The sequence below is a fragment of the Ahaetulla prasina genome, chromosome 2 (genome assembly GCF_028640845.1).
Source record: "Ahaetulla prasina isolate Xishuangbanna chromosome 2, ASM2864084v1, whole genome shotgun sequence".
In the NCBI taxonomy this organism is placed as follows: Eukaryota; Metazoa; Chordata; class Lepidosauria; order Squamata; family Colubridae; genus Ahaetulla; species Ahaetulla prasina.
In genome coordinates, this window is record NC_080540.1 from 88,513,865 (window position 1) to 88,531,116 (window position 17,252).

Consider the following 17,252-nt stretch of genomic DNA (forward strand, 5'->3'; position numbering starts at 1 on the left):
GTCACTGGGGCAAAAAAATTTTTTTTTATCTGAACCGCCATTTAGATGAATGAAAATTGAATTAACGCATGGAGTCATGCGTTAATAACAAAAAAACAATGCAAGAAAGCACCTACAGAGGAGTGGCCATGTTCAAGTAGCACCCCACACTGTTGCCTACATCACCTACCACTTAACTTTGATGACAAATGCCCCTACGCAATAGAAGACTAAGCAAAAATGGCAAGATACAATTAACGTGTACATGAAAATAACCCAGTTAGATTCACTTGCTGCATTTGATTGTGTGACATGGTTTTCGTTGATCTGAAAAGTTTTAAAGGTTGAATTCTCCCTCCAATTAATTGTTTTTTCTTAAATCCAAACTCATAGTCCTCCAAATTATGCAGAGTTGGCTTAAATATATGGTATATGAGCAGACACTTCTCTTTAGAAGAATGTGATAAATGTGTAGTTTTAAACCTAGCAGCAGATTCCTTAAAGTGGCAGAAAATTGATGGAAATAGATTATAGAGATAGAGACAGATGAGTAGAACTTGACCTAAAGTAATTTATATAAAAGAAAACTATGGAGATTGTCCTAATTTTAGAGTCTCTTCCTGTACAAGTGATCTTAATCAAAATGCTGTCCTGGGATGAAATTATGCATTTTGGGGATTTCCATGTTTGCCACTTGCATTCTGCAGTGATAGCAACCTAATTACTACATGGGATAACTGTTTGTATCGACCACTGTGTCATGGCAATAGTGCATTGGAATTCCTTCAAGGTTATGTGGCTGCAGGTGCTTTCCAAGTCTAAGTGTATCTCAGTTGCATTCACCCCTATAACATTTTCACCGTCTAATCCTAATTTACATCTAATTTCCAAATACAAAATCAGAAAACAAAGCAAGGACATTATACAGTATTAAATCTCCAGATTAAAATGATTAAGACAGCCTTCTTTAACTTCATGCTCTCCAGATAGACGTTAGCTTCCGTAATTCCTACCATGCTGTCTAAGAATAAGGGGAGTTGAAGTCAATCCATCCGGATAACACAGAAAAAGGGGCAACTGGTTTACAAAAAGCATATTTAAATTTAGATTCTTAGACGGAACCCTGAGAAATATGACAATATTCATCAATGGTTGAGTGTCCTATGAAAATAGCTAACGCTTTTCAAAGTGTGATATTCTTCACTGTTTTAAGGTAAAGGCGTTCCAAACATAACCGTTATCCTTGGTTACTCAATTCACCTCATTGCTTATAGAGCTTTTATTTGCATAACAAATGCCTCATTTTTGCCCAATAGAAATAAAGATACAGACAGTTCTTAGCTGACAGCTGTTAGAGGATATGTGTAAAACAGTTTGTCTGTTGATCTAATATTACCAATATTTGGCTATAGGAGAAAAAACACACAGAGTAAATGCATACAACTTTAACAAAAAGTTTAGGGTAACATCTATAGAAATATTACATATTAAATACCATTGACTCCTTATTAGCTTTCAAATATCCACTTCCTAACCAAACAGAAAATATGAAGATTGTATTTGGCAATCTTACAAACATACGAAGTTTTTTCAGATGCTCCCCAAATTCCGAAGTATCCACAACTTCACACTGATGTACATTAGTAAACTTGTGTGAGATTATGTCCCAAAGAAACAGAAAGATTTTGCAACCAGAGAAGTGGATGGAGTTGACAGGCATGTCCATGAACAAAGAATTAGCTGACTACATAATGAACTCAATAAGCTACAATCACTTTTTTGAAAAACTGTCAGTCATCTATTGAAAGATGAGTTCATTTATTGAACTGTTCAATCCAGTGTAAAGATTAAGGGCCATTAGAAATGACAGCAAAGTCCATGAAATTGCATCTGACTATCAGATGAAATAAGAACACTGATCATCTAGTCTCCATTGTGGGTAATCACTGTTTTAATATAGTGATTATTTCAAAATATATTCTTAGATTTTCCATCACAGAATCTGGTCCCGAGGTAGGGATCAATTCAGGGATCAAGTGACCCAGAGCTCTTATTATTAATATTTATGAGAAGGAAGGTTAAAGCTACACAATAAGAATTCCAGCAAATACTCTGCTTTCAGATGAGAAACCTATATTAAATAGGCAACACATTTCTCTGTCTTCTATTTTTATTTAAAATAAGAGATGGAAGAAGTGGAAGTTTATTTATTTTGTAATGGTAGGACAATGTGGCTCTGAAAATTGTTTTGGTAATCCATGTCCAGATGAGAAATCATTCTGACATTATGACTCTATGATGAAATTCATATCTGCAGCCTCTTTTCTCCTCTTTTCTCCTTTGCTATTTTTTTCTTTGGGTGTTGGATAACCACTTCTTCAACTCATGGTTTTAATTTGTGACTTGTTCAAGAAGAATCACACTTGCTCAGTTGGAGTCATGGACCGAGTACACCACTCTTCACTCCTACACACCCTAAAGCACTTTCTTTTATGAATTAGTTATTCCTCTTTTTCTTCTTCCTGAGCAAGTGTATACTTGGCCTTGTAAGATGCAATCCTCATGAGGAAAGTAAATCTGGGGTCCTTGCTGTTGAGTGTCTGGGAGACAGCCCTTTAGGGTAAGGATAGAATGGGAACAATGCCAGCCAAAACCATTGCATGCTAGGTGGCATAAACCACAGAAGGTACTGGTAATTATTTCTGGCTAAATTCCTGAGGCTTATGAATCAAGATCTGCCAGCATCTTCCAGCACTTACTGAATCCTCTGCACCTCTTTCTATGGACATGTTTTTTTCAAATTTGAAGACCTTTCTGCCAGTATTTCTCTCAGAAAAGCATTCACTCTGTGCATTTTTTCCCTGTGGGGTTTTATTATTATTATTATTATTTGCTCTCTCCAAACGAGTCCTGGTGCGTTTTGAGGTTTCTGTTACCTGTCTTGTACACTCATTTAATTTTGCATGCGGTAATGGCAGAGGACTGTAGCAACATGCCCGAAATCTTCCTCCCCTGGAGCCTTAATAGCACCACCATTTAATGCTGAGTCCTATAGCCATCATGATGATAGAAGGTCTGATCTTGCAAAGGCATCCATTACTTGAACACAGCACTGGGGCTGTCATCCATCCAGAATCTCCTTTTATTAATTTCTTGCTTAAAACTGAAAGTACTGCAAAACCTGCATAAATTCATGAAAGCAATTTTTCCTACCAAAAGGAGGTATGAATGGGCTGAAGGGTCTACAACTGCCATAGTACACTGAAGAGGAATGGGGACCTTATAGGTAGTCCTTGAATTACAACAGTTCATTTAGTGACCTTTCAAAGTTGCAACGGCACTGAAAAAAGAGATTTATGACCATTTTTTAGTTACAATCTTTGCAGCATCCTTATGATCATGTGATCAAAATTCAGATGTTGGCAACTGGTTCATATTTATGACCATTGCTGTGTCCCAAGGTCATGTGATCACCTTTTGCAACCTTCTCACAAGCAAAGTTAATAGGGAAACCAGATTCACTTAACAGCTGGGTTACTAACTTATCAACTGCACTGTTTCACATAACAACTGTGACAAGAAAGGTTGTATAATGGGGCAAAACCAGGAGTAAAATCCAGCAGGTTGTGACAGGTTCAGGAGAACCGGTAGTGGAAATTTTGAGCAGTTCGGAGAACTGGCAGATACCACCTCTGGTTGGCCCAGAGTGGGGTGGGAATGGAGATTTTGCAATATCCTTCCTCTGGAGTTGGGTGGGAATGGAGATTTTACAGTATCCTTTCCCTGCCACGCCCACCAAGCCACACCCACAGAACCAATAGTAAACAAATCTGGATTTCACCACTGGGCAAAACTCACTTAGCAAATGTGTCATTTAAAAACATAAATTTTGGGCTCAATTGTGGTCATAAGTCGAGGACTACCTGTATTAAAATGTACTATAGATTAACAATGTCGGCAGTTTATAAAGAAAACTTATACAAAATGTTTTAGTGTTGGGGTTTACCTCCAGCTAGATTGGCCAAAATGTTTCCAAATCTATCTGCAGAATGCTGGAAATGCAAACACAATCAAAGTACATTTTTCCATATGTGGTGGTCGTGTCCAGAAGCCAGGAAGTATTGGATCAGAATAAGAAAATGGTTAGAAGAAATCACGAGTCAATGAATTGAGTTAAAACCAGATGTATTGCTATTAGGGATAACAAGAGGAAACTACAGTAAGAAAATTCAATATATTATATTGCATGTAACAACAGCAATATGCTGTTGCTGAATTGCCTATGCGCAAAACTGGAAACAGGACAGCACGCCCTCCGAGAGAATGGTGATCAAAAAGGTGTTAGATTGTGCCGCGATCTTGGAATTAAAAGAAAGAGGGGAAACGGAATATTATTTAGTCTGGGATATGTGGTACAAATGGCTAGAGAACAGAAGTAAAGATTAAATATGAAGGTAACTTAAGAGAAATACTAACATTTAATTTAAAATTAAAATTTAAAGACAAAGTATATAGTTAAAGAAAGAACAAGGAATGTTATGTATGTTATGTATGTGTGAGTATTATCGATGCTGGAACACTGTAAGAATTGTAAATGTGATATAAAATGATGAAATATGTTTAATAAAAACAATTAAAAAAATAAAATAAAATGTACTGTAGATGTGTCTCCACACATACAATATTGCCATGGTGATCAAGAGAACTGCTCTTTAATTACGTGAGTTCAGAGGAAGATACAAACTGCTAGACCAGATCCAGACAGTTACTGGATGGATGAGAAATTGTGTGCACATGTGTGTGTATATACTGCATTCTGTAATATATTTGCTGTCACACACCTTCAAATAAGAGTGGAAGCTTTGAGATGCTATCTTCACCTATGACTCTGCACAACTTTATAGATGTGCACAAAGGTTACATTCTTCCCAAATGTATTCAGCCCTTATGCACCATATTAATCATTTCTTGCACCTTTCAGCAATACTGTATGGAAGATAGAAGGAGGTGGGGAAAGACCAAGTGCTCTTCTCTTTCCCACAATCTTTGTGGATGAAAAGTAGCCTTCATACATCTAAAGACACCTGTCATGGTTCTGAGTAACGGTCCCAATCAATTCAGGATTCTGAGGCTGTAGCTTTTCTCAAAAATCCATTTTATTGGGTACATCAGATCGGCACGTTCAAATGTGAAACCAACTCTAAATAAAACCCACGCTTTAGTATAATTAAAAGAATAGACATCGTCCATCCCACTTATGTCACAGGACACGTTAACCAATCAGATAGATGGCAAGTTATTCAACTGCTCCCTCCAGCTGTTACTAGCGCTTGTTGCAGGGGTGAAATCCAGCAGTGAAATCTAACAGGTTCTGGAGAACCAGTAGCGGAAATTTTGAGTAGTTTGAAGAACCGGCAAATATGACCTCTGGCTGAGTGAGGTGGGAATGGAGATTTTGCAGGATCCCTTTCTTGCCATGCCCACCAAGCCCACACCACACCCACCAAGCCACGCCCACAGAACAAGTAGTAAAAAAAAAATCTTTTAATATACACAATTTAAACTTTCTTTTCTAGCCATTCTCATTTTCATTCTATTTTCTTCCACTTCCTTCATTTTTTCCATGTCCCTTTTTTCAACGATCCATTCCTGATGCTATTGAATAATGAGAAGTCAGGTTCCTTGGGTTTCTGTGTTTCTTTCTTTCTTTTTTTAAAACTATTTTTGTAGAAAAAAAGAGCTAGTCTGGAAGGCACCCAGGTTAGGCAAGCTGGAGCTCTGCTAACGAAAGTAGCATGATTCTATTTTGAAATCAGCCTCTGCAAACAGATGGAAGTAGGGAATATGGACCAGAATGTCCCCCAATAGTAACAGTTGTCAAAGTGAGACACCAATGATTATTCTTCCCAAGCAACAACCTGTAGGTAGTTTATAGAAGAATTGATGATTCAGTACAGCTAATGAGTTCATATTGTCAACAAAAATAAACAACAAAAATAAAGTGATCAGGGCTCTGGCTCAGCAGAGAATACTTTCACAGGCTTACCCCATAATTATCAGAAGTGTAGATTTCACCCAGACCAATTTCATTCTGTATCTGATATAGTTCCTTCTTTTTCAAGATTCCCCATCCTGATTATATCGCGACTTCACCACTCCCTCATGAGTCATAGCCTAGAGGGCAGAGTTGGGTTTTTTTAAAAACGGAAAAGAAATATAGCAGGTCAGAGCTACCTATCGGAAGACCTGTGAGTCACTGAAATGGAGAAGAGCTTCTACATGTAGAGACTTAGCTCAGGGAAAGATTGTAGCCTGGCTAATCTAAAGAATGTGTTCTTGATGGGCAGAGTCACTGGGGAAATGAGAAAGGACAAAGGGGAAGAAATACCTGAAAATATAGGGGACGAGTATACAAAAGCAAGCAAACTATTTCTACCTGGTGGAAGAATATTATCAAGGTTAACAAAACCTAAGGACTAAAGGAGGGGAAATAATTAAATAATTTGAAATTTAAATATTTTCATTGGTGAAGCTTATTCTTTCCCCATGTTTACTAAGAGTCAGCTTGGCCACTAACCAGGTGGCTCAGTGGCTAGGTGGCTCAGTGGCTAAGACACTGAGCTTGTCAATCAGAAAGGTCGGCAGTTCGAATCCCTAGTATAGGTCTCCTGGGTGAGCAGGGGGTTGGACTAGATGACCTCCAAGGTCCCTTCCAACTCTGTTACTGTTACTGGGAAAATAGGAGGTGGCAAGTTGGATGTGTTCCCCATCTTGAATTATTTGTAAAGATAATAAAGGCGGGATATAAACAAATATGGACATTGTTTAAAATTTGAAATATTTTGGCAAGTGATAAATGACTTTGGCTCTTTTGTATTTTCCACTTAACCTGATTGATTGATTGTCTGATTGGAAAGTATTTTCATTATTGTATAACTGGAATATTATAACTAGGATTGAATAAGACTGACAATGGGGGGAAATTGCATAAGAGCACAAACGTGCCTACCGTTCCTGTCCTATTGTTTCCTTTCATTATATCCAATTAATATAGTTTACATACTTATGCTTATATATATATGCTTATATATTATATATTACTTTCATGCTTATGCTTATATATACTGTTGTGACAAAATTAAATAAATAAATAAATAAATAAATAAATACTCTGAGCAAGCACAAGGTAAATGGATATAAATAATTTAATAAAATTAAATATATAAAAGATGAAGTTGAGTTTTCAGAATTTACAAGACAAAGTATTTTAAATGTGTAACCATTATATTTCAATAGTTTTACATATTATATATTGTCCCCATCTACAATATTTTCTTAAGTTGGAAAAGAGTTTTTCTTGCTTATGTTATCTACAAGCCAGAACAATAGTAAAATTAAAAAACAAAGTCATCTTTTGTTTCTTCTCACACCAATTTCTTATCCCAGGGCCCAAATTCATGGTCTATTGGAGTAAATTTGTACTTCCTGGTTAACTTGATTTCTGTTATTGAATGACGCTTTGCAAATGAATAATGCTGCATTTTCCTCACCTTTAAATGATGTCCAACCGTGAAGGTCAAATGTTTCATTCTGCAGGGTCTTTTTGAGAGTCTGTTTATCTAAATAATAACTGTGTGTGTGTGTGTGTGTGTGTGTGTGTGTGTGTGTGTGTGTGTGTGTGTATCCAGTTGTCTTTTGAAAAGCACTTTTGAGACAACCATGACCTGGATGATTGAGAATCTCCATAGACATTGTGAACTCTATATTGTAACTTAGCAAACTCCCTTTAAAAAGGTATATCCATGAGAAAAGGAGTGGAGATGGTTCCTTCAAGCTAAAAATGAATGATTAAATTCATTCAGAAGTCTATAAATTGAGTAGGAAAACTCAGTCTGAACTAAATGTAAAAGTAAGTTTTGGAAAAGTTGAACTGCATCCAGGAGCCTCACCTTGGTGAACACAAATGCCACCTCTTCATTTCCTTTGAACAGTTGCCCCTGCAGGATGTAACTGCTGGAGGGCAAGCAGATACCTTTGTTCAGTTTTGTCTTTCAAAACAATTTCATCACCCCCCAGGCATGACAAGAAATACTTAAGTAAACTCATTTCACTGTTTTAAATGTACTCGCTACAAAAGAATTATGATTCCCAGGATGAAGAAGGAAAAAAAGGACAAAGAGGTTGTTGTACTCTGCTTGGTGTATTTTATTGCACATGGTGATTAATAAGAGGCATATCTGGGATTGGTCTAGCTACAGTATATGCATATCTGTACTTTTCATCTTACCTTGATCTATGGTGGGACTCAAGAGAACATTTTGTATTTCACCATACATATCATTTATTCTACAATGTACAAAAAAAGCCTCCCCCTCTATTTTGTTATTGGGAGTGGTAAACTCCAACGACCTTGAACATTTCAGAATAATGAATAGAACTAGTTTTGTCTCTGAAGCAGATAAAGAGAGTAATGCCTTCATCTGGAAAGTATCTACCTTGATTGCATGAACAAGAAAAAGTGCACTTATGACTTGTGGTTTTGATGATTAGGAAAAAAAAATTGGATAAATTAGAACTGCAGAAAAAACAATTGCTATCAACCTGCCTTCTATTGAGGACCTGTATACTGCACGAGTCAAAAAGAGGGCTGTGAAAATATTTACAGACCCCTCACATCCTGGACTTAAACTGTTTCAACTCCTACCCTCAAAACGCCATCACTCTGCTAAACAAATAATTCCTCAACACTGTCAAACTTGTTACTAAGTCTGCATTACTATTAATCTTCTCATCGTTCCCATCACCCATCTCCTCCCATTTATGACTGTATGACTGTAACCTTGTTGCTGGTATCCTTAAGATTTATATTGACTGTTTCCCTATGACTATCATTAAGTGTTATACCTTATGATTCTTGACAAATGTATCTTTTCTTTTATGTACACTGAGAGCATATGCACCAAGACAAATTCCTTGTGTGTCCAATCACACTTGGCCAATAAAAAAATCTATTCTGTAATAGAAAAAAAGTAAGCTTTAAAAAAACAACAACTTACAGTAACCAGTAAGTTTGTAATTATATTTGCTGCAAAGGAAATTGGAAGCTTCTTTTGATTTCTTCATGCTTTTTCTTTCTACACTTTTGTCTCTCTTTTTCTCTTTTTCTTGCTCTTCTTTATTCTGTATTAGTGTTCCCTTTTAAACATACACCCATCACAATTAGAGCATGTTTTACTACTGTAAAATGGAATTATTAAGCAAGATGCAATCAAATGTTGTTCCAGGAGAAATGGAATGAAGAAAAAAATTAGTAAGCAAAATATGTTAATTCCTCAGATTACTTGAAATGTAGAATATAAATGCTGTCAGCTGTAACTATGTATTGGTTCATTTATTACAGCCAATTTTAGAACAAATCTCACCACATGCTAGCAAAGCAGGGGTGCTATTCAGCAGGTCCTGACAGGTTCTGGAGAACCAGTAGCGGAAATTTTGAGTAGTTCAAAGAACTGGCAAATTTCACCTCTGGAGTGGGGTGGGAATGGAAATTTTGCAGTATCCTTCCCCTGGAATGAATTGGGAATGGAGATTTTGCACTATCCTTCCCCTGCCATGCCCACCAAGCCATGCCCACAGAATTGGTAGTAAAAAAAAATGAATTCCACCACTGTAGCAAAGTATGACAAAATCATAATGCAGGTTTCAGGAATGCTGCTTCTAGTCCTTACTGAGAAGGAACAGTGACAATCTGTGATCATTGCCAAACTGTGCAGAAAGGCCTCAGCCCTAACCCTGTGACCTCTGAGATAAAATGAGTCACTAGATGATGATGAATATGCTAATACTAGGCCCAAATCTGCTCTCCTTTTTTCCCTTTAAGACAGAAGCATCTAATTTTTTACCTCATTCTCATGTTCTTTCAACATTTCTGTTGATGTTTTCTTTGCTTTGTTATTCTCAGAGGAAAGTATTTGTTTCCCCCTCAAATACCTTTCCAACTCTTTATAGTTCTTTTAGGAGCACCTTGGTTCAATGGTGCCTACAGCGAACACAAAGACTGACATATGCAATGATACATAATGATCACCTGCAGAGACAAGGACATACTGTAAGTTGCAATATTTAGATTATGATTTCATGACACATTTTACCACATGGCCCCTTGCCTGCTGCAGATATCCCTTCTCTGCTTCCTGATCTGAACAACCTTCATAAGAAAAGTTGTCTTAGAATAAATGACTGCACAACAAAAGGCATGACACTAGCATTCACCCCTTCACTAAGACCCTGGATGGCCAGTCCAGTTGGAATAGGTGCATCTAGGTGAGACAGGTGATAGTCTTGGTTTAACATTATGATATCTCAATCACTTCTTAATTTTTAACCAGGAAAAGCACCAGACCCAGACAAGATAACTCCCTCTTGCTTAAAAGCCTGTGCTGATCAACTGGCCCCCATTTTCACCCACATCTTTAATAAATCACTAGAGATGTGCTATGTTCCTTCTTGCTTCAAACGCTCTACTATCATCCCAGTACCAAAGAAACCCTCTATCAAGGAACTGAATGACTTCAGACCGGTTGCTCTAACATCTCTAGTTATGAAAACCTTTGAAAGGCTAATGCTGGCCCACCTGAAAACCATCACGGTTTTCTGTTAGACTCCTTGCAATTTGCCTACCGAGCAAATAGATTGACAGATGATGCTGTTAATATGACTCTGCACTACATCCTACAACATCTTGAATCTCCAAAGATCTATACAAGGATCCTCTTTATACCTTGTTTCCCCTGATAATAAGCCCAGTCGGGCTTTTGAGTGCATGACAATAAGGCCAAGTGTTTATTTCAGGGTTCAGAAAAATATAAGACAGGGTCTTCTTTTCAGGAAAACACAGTACTTCAGCTCAGCATTCAATACCATCATTCCAGATATTCTTCTAACTAAACTAAATCAGCTAGCTGTACCTGACCACACTTGTAAATGGATCATAAGCTTCCTAACAGACAGGAAGCAGCAGGTGAAGCTAGGCAAAATCACATCAGATACGTGCACAAATAGCACAGGAGCCCCCCAGGGTTGTGTGCTCTCTCCACTTCTCTTCTCTCTATACACCAATGACTGCATCTCAAAAGATCCCCCTGTTAAAGTACTGAAGTTTGCAGATGATACAACAGTGACTGGCCTCATTCGAGACAACAACGAATCTGCATACAGACCGGGGGTGGGGTGGGGGTTGAACAACTAGCCTTGTCGTGCAATTGAAACAGTCGTGAACTAAACACACTCAAAACCATAGAAATGGTAGTAGATTTTAGGTATACTACCACCTCTTAAAATACTAGACAACACAGTATCAACAGTAGAGACCTTCAAGTCTCTAGGTTCTATCATATCTCAAGACTTAAAATGGACAGCTAACATCAAAAACGTCATCAAAAAAGAACAACAAACAATGTTCTTTCTGCACCAATTCAGAAAGCTCAAACTGCCCAAGGAGCTGCTAATACAGTTCTACAGATGAATTATTGAGTCTGTCATCTGCACCTCTATAGCTGTTTGGTTTGGTTCTGCAACCAAACAAGACAGATATAGACTTCAACGGATAATTAGAACTGCAGAAAAAACAATTGCTAACCTGCCTTCCATTGAGGACCTGTATACTGCTGTGAAAATATCTACAGACCCTTCACATCCTGGACATAAATTGTTTCAACTTCTACCCTTAAAACAATGCTATAGAATAGAATAGAATAGAATAGAATAGAATAGAATAGAATAGAATAGAATAGATTTTTTTATTGGCCAAGTGTGATTGGACACCCAAGGAATTTATCTTGGTGCATATGCTCTCAGTATACATAAAAGAAAAGATACATTCATCAAGAATTCTAAGGTACAACACTTAATGATAGCCATAGGGTACAAATAAGCAATCAGGAAACAATCAATATCAATATAAATAAATTGTAAGGATGCAAGCAACAAAGTTACAGTCATAAGTGGAAGGAGATGGGTGATGAGAAGATTAATAGCACTGCAGATTTAGTAAATAGTTTGATAGTATTGAGGGAATTATTTGTTTAGCAGAGTGATGGCGTTCAGGAAGAAACTGTTCTTGTGTCTGGTTGTTCTGGTGTGCAGTGCTCTGTAGTGTTGTTTTGAGGGTAGGAGTTGAAATAGTTTAAGTCCAGGATGTGAGGGGTCTGTTTTCACAGCCCTCTTTTTGACTCGTGCAATATACAGGTCCTCAATGGAAGGCAGATTGGTAGCAATTGTTTTTTTCTGCAGTTCTAATTATCCGTTGAAGTCTGTATCTGTCTTGTTTGGTTGCAGAACAAAACCAGACAGTTATAGAGGTGCAGATGACAGACTCAATAATTCCTCTGTAGGACTGTATCAACAGAGCACTGCACACCAGAACAACTAGACACAAGGACAGTTTTTTTTCCCCAAATGCCATCACTCTGCTAAACAACTAAGTCCCACAACGCTGTCAAACTATTTACTAAGACTGTATTACTATTATTCTTCTCATCCTTCCTGTTACCTATCTCCTCCCACTTATGACTATAACCATGTTGCTTGTATTTTTACAATTTATATTGTTCTGTTTGTTTCCTAATATGATTTGATTTCTTATTATTAACCTATGACTATCACTAAGTTTGTATCTTATGATTCTTGATGAATGTATTTTTTCCTCCCTTTTTTTCCTTTTAGGTACTCTGAGAGCATATGCACCAAAGACAAATTCTTTGGGTGTCCAATCACACATGGCCAATAAAGAATTCTATGCTATGCTATGCTATGCTATGCTATTCTCCCTTAGAGTTTGAAATCACCAATAGTAGAGGAAAAGGTTTGCTAGACTTGTAGCTGTTTCTCCCCAAATAGTGGAACAGTCTTCCCAGAGATGTCCACCTAAGGTCTATTTTAATTCTTTCAACAGAAAGCAGAGATCCATCTTTTTCTTCAAGCTTTTAAATAATCTCTCTATATAAGCCATTTGTGATGGCTAAAGAACTTTCCATTTTCATATCATTTTACTGTTCATTCCAGTGCATAAATCAAGAGCTGTAGTGGGGATATTATTTCAGCAGATGCATGAAGAGACCACAGGAAGTCCTTTGCGTACATTTGATTATTTGAAAAAGAATGACAGCAATTACTAAGAAACAACAGCTATGCATATGCCTTACTTTTCCCCTTATTCTTGACTGTAATCCTTTAATGAATCAAATAGAGCAATTAAAGAGGATCTGCGAAATCTAAATTGGCATAAAAATGGTTTGGATTGTTTTTGCCAAAGCATCTAATGTGATAATTAAAACAAAGACCTCAGATTTAGGGATGCTTTGCCGCACCTCTCTTACCCACAGCTATTTCCACATTCATAAAATCCACATTGGAGACCGAGTTATCATTTTCAGCATGCACCTAAATCAAGTGCTGGCTGGGTCATACCTCAATACACATTTGGAACAACTATGGAGGGCCTCCATCCTTCAAAGCAGGAAAATTCCCATCATCAGCCAATGGAATATGTAGTCCCACATTGGAAAACGGTAATGGTATATGTAGGGATCGTTTTAGGAAAGAGTAAAAAGAGCCAAAGCCAGGGGAACAGTAGGCAGTTTAATTTACAACCAGATTATGGGCATGACAAATGTCTCCGAAGAGACGCCCTCCGGTTTCATGGGTTGTAAAGGGGACATGAGAAAAGGTTACTTCAGACTTGCAAGATTTTGTTAATGTAATCTTATAATTTAAATTTAGTTAGTTCATCTGGGCATGCTTTCACTCTTTCATGGCTGACAGTCATGAGTGGCCAAGCAGCTCAAAAAGACTTAGTCTGACAGTACTTAAGCCAGAGTTTAATTATTTCTTTTTAGTATCATGTGAATCTAAGATGAGGACTTTCTTTGTTTAAAATTTTGAATTTTCATTTCTTATATTATAAACACACATACACACGAGTTTTTCTGTAACTTCTGTAATTAGAGAAAAATTACAATGTCTTTATCATTACTGATGTTACTGGGACATGATCTGATCTATTACAAGTATCAATCCAGTCAACTAAGGATCAACTTCCCAAAAAATAATCTGAGAACAGATTATTATATGTCTATCCACCTTTTATAAAACAGATGTGACAAGAGTTTGAATATTTTTACACATATGCATTTTGTAAATGTATTGGTTGTTTGGGATGTCTTTAATATTCATAGCTGTCTTACTATTTGTATCTCACTGAAAAAGAAAACTGTAAAGCTTTTCAAAGTTCAAAGGTACCTTTGAACATAAATGAAATCTGATCTGTACCAAAATTATATAAAGCTTTTTAAAAGTTCTGAACTAAGACGTTAAATCCCTTTATATCCCTGAAACAGAATATTCACTGAGTTACAAACATCAGATAAATTGGGAACAAGAAGAATAGAATAGAATATAATTTTATTGGCCAAGTGTGATTGGACACACAAGGAATTTGTCTTGGTGCATATGCTCTCAGTGTACATAAAAGAAAAGATACGTTCATCAAGGTACAACATTTACAACACAATTGATGATCAATATATCAATATAAATCATAAGGATTGCCAGCAACAAGTTATAGTCATACAGTCATAAGTGGAAAGAGATTGGTGATGGGAACTATGAAACGATTAATAGTAGTGCAGATTCAGTAAATAGTCTGACAGTGTTGAGGGAATTATTTGTTTAGCAGAGTGATGGCCTTCGGGAAAAAACTGTTCTTGTGTCTAGTTGTTCTGGTGTGCAGTGCTCTATAGCGTCGTTTTGAGGGTAGGAGTTGAAACAGTTTATGTCCAGGATGCGAGGGATCTGCAAATATTTTCACGGCCCTCTTCTTGATTCGTGCAGTATACAGGTCCTCAATGGAAGGCAAGTTGGTAGCAATTATTTTTTCTGCAGTTCTAATTATCCTCTGAAGTCTGTGTTTTTCTTGTTGGGTTGCAGAACCGAACCAGACAGTTATAGAGGTGCAAATGACAGACTCAATAATTCCTCTGTAGAATTGGATCAGCAGCTCCTTGGGCAGTTTGAGCTTACTGAGTTGGCGCAGAAAGAACATTCTTTGTTGTCCTTTTTTAATGATGTTTTTGATGTTAGCTGTCCATTTGAGATCTTGCGATATGATAGAACAAGATGAAAGACCAACAAATTACTAGCCTTTTGGCTGAAACAATAGGAAAAATGTAATATCTCTTCTATTAAGGCTGTCCAATGTAAAATATATAGTGACTTAATTAATCCACTCTTTTTCTCTCTCTCTTAATGGTACAATACTGAGTTAAATAGAACTGAGGAAGAAATTAGTCTATTTGATATAACACTTGTTCCATGGATTTATGCATGATCAAATTGCCTACTTAACTACACTTTTATCTCATATGTAATAATAGATATCATTACATCTATGAAGTCAGGAAAAGCTCCCAGACTAGGTGATTATCCTATTGAGTAGCAAAAGATATAAGATCTCTCACCCAATACAATTGAAATAATTTCTTGTTTCCTTCAGTAAGCTAAATTTTTGCTGACTGTACAGATTTATCTGATTAGATTAAACACTAATACAAAATATTTGCAAAAATCCTGTCAATTGATATTTTATTATAATTTTTTACAATCTGGTTTTGTAAAAGTTTCTTGTAATATTTATTTTATTTTTATTTATTTTTATTTATTTGTCAAACACAACAGTATATATAAGTATAAGCATGAAATAACCATACGAATTGGATACAATCAAAGGGAACATTAGGACAGGAACGGTAGGCATGCTGGTGCTCTTATGCACGCCCCTTACAGACCTTTTAGGAATGGGGTGAGGTCAATAGTAGACAGTTTTTGGTTGAAGCTTTGGGGATTTTGGGAAGAGACCACAGAGTCAGATAGTGTATTCCAAGCATTAACAACTCTGTTACTGAAGTCATATTTTCTACAATCAAGATTGGAGCGGTTCACTTTAAGTTTAAATCTATTGTCTGCTCGTGTATTGTTGCAATTGAAGCTGAAGTAGTCTTTGACAGGAAGGACATTGTAGCAGATGATTTTATGAGTTATACTCAGGTCATGCCGAAGGCGGCGGAGTTCTAAATTTTCTAAACCCAGGATTTCAAGTCTGGTGGCATAAGGTATTTTGTTGTGATCAGAGGAGTGGAGAACTCTTCTTGTGAAATATTTCTGAACATGCTCAATTGTATTAATGTCCAAAATGAGGTGTGGGTTCCAGACAGGCGAGCTGTATTCGAGAATTGGTCTAGCAAATGTTTTGTATGCTCTGGTTAGTAGTGTAATCTTTCTGGAGAAGAAGCTACGCAAGATTAAATTTACAACTCTTAAAGTCTTTTTGGCGATGTAGTTGCAGTGGGCTTTGGCACTTAGATTGTTTGATATGAAAACTCCAAGGTCTTTGATGGGGTGAGGATCATCTACAAGGTAACAAATTGGGTTTCTGGATGCTTATTCAGAAAAATTGAAATCCGTAGTGATGGTTTCATTGCATGTACTGTAGAAAAGGTGTTTCCTATGGTGCAACAGAATTTTTTAAAACAAGTCTTGCCTAAATATGGATTTTCTCCTTTTCTACTACAAATGCAGTTATCTCTTCTTCTACCAAAATGTCTCACAGAACCTATTGCAGATAATCTTTATCTCCTATTATTTTTCTTTTGAAATTGGATTCAACTGCCTGCTTATGTTCTTTTAAGGTAGGCAGGGCATGGAACAGACAATACAAGGAATATAAGAATTATATTGTTATAAAGCAGTATTTGTTAACCTCAGCAACTTTAATTTCATCATTCATGGAGATAAAGATGAACCAGTCATTGAGACTCCTTGCAGGGAATCCCCGAAATCACTTTTTCAACTTCTAAGGGCAAGAAGCATTTTAGAACTTGAACATTCTTCTTCTTCTTCTTCTTCTTCTTCTTCTTCTTCTTCTTCTTCTTCTTCTTCTTCTTCTTCTTCTTCTTCTTCTTCTTCTTCTTCTTCTTCTTCTTCTTCTTCTTCTTCTTCTTCTCCTCAGAAATCCTGGCTCCTCTTTGCAAATCTGGTCCCAGTAAAAGTACTAATATTTTAAATCAGTTTATTACTAATACGTTTTAAGCCATTTAGGTCATCGCTAGAGAATTTAGCTTATTACCTAAAATTAAGAAATGGCTGCATGATCGCTTCGAAACAAGATTGCAACAAATAAATTAAATAAATAGTAAAAGTTAATTAAATAAATAAATAAT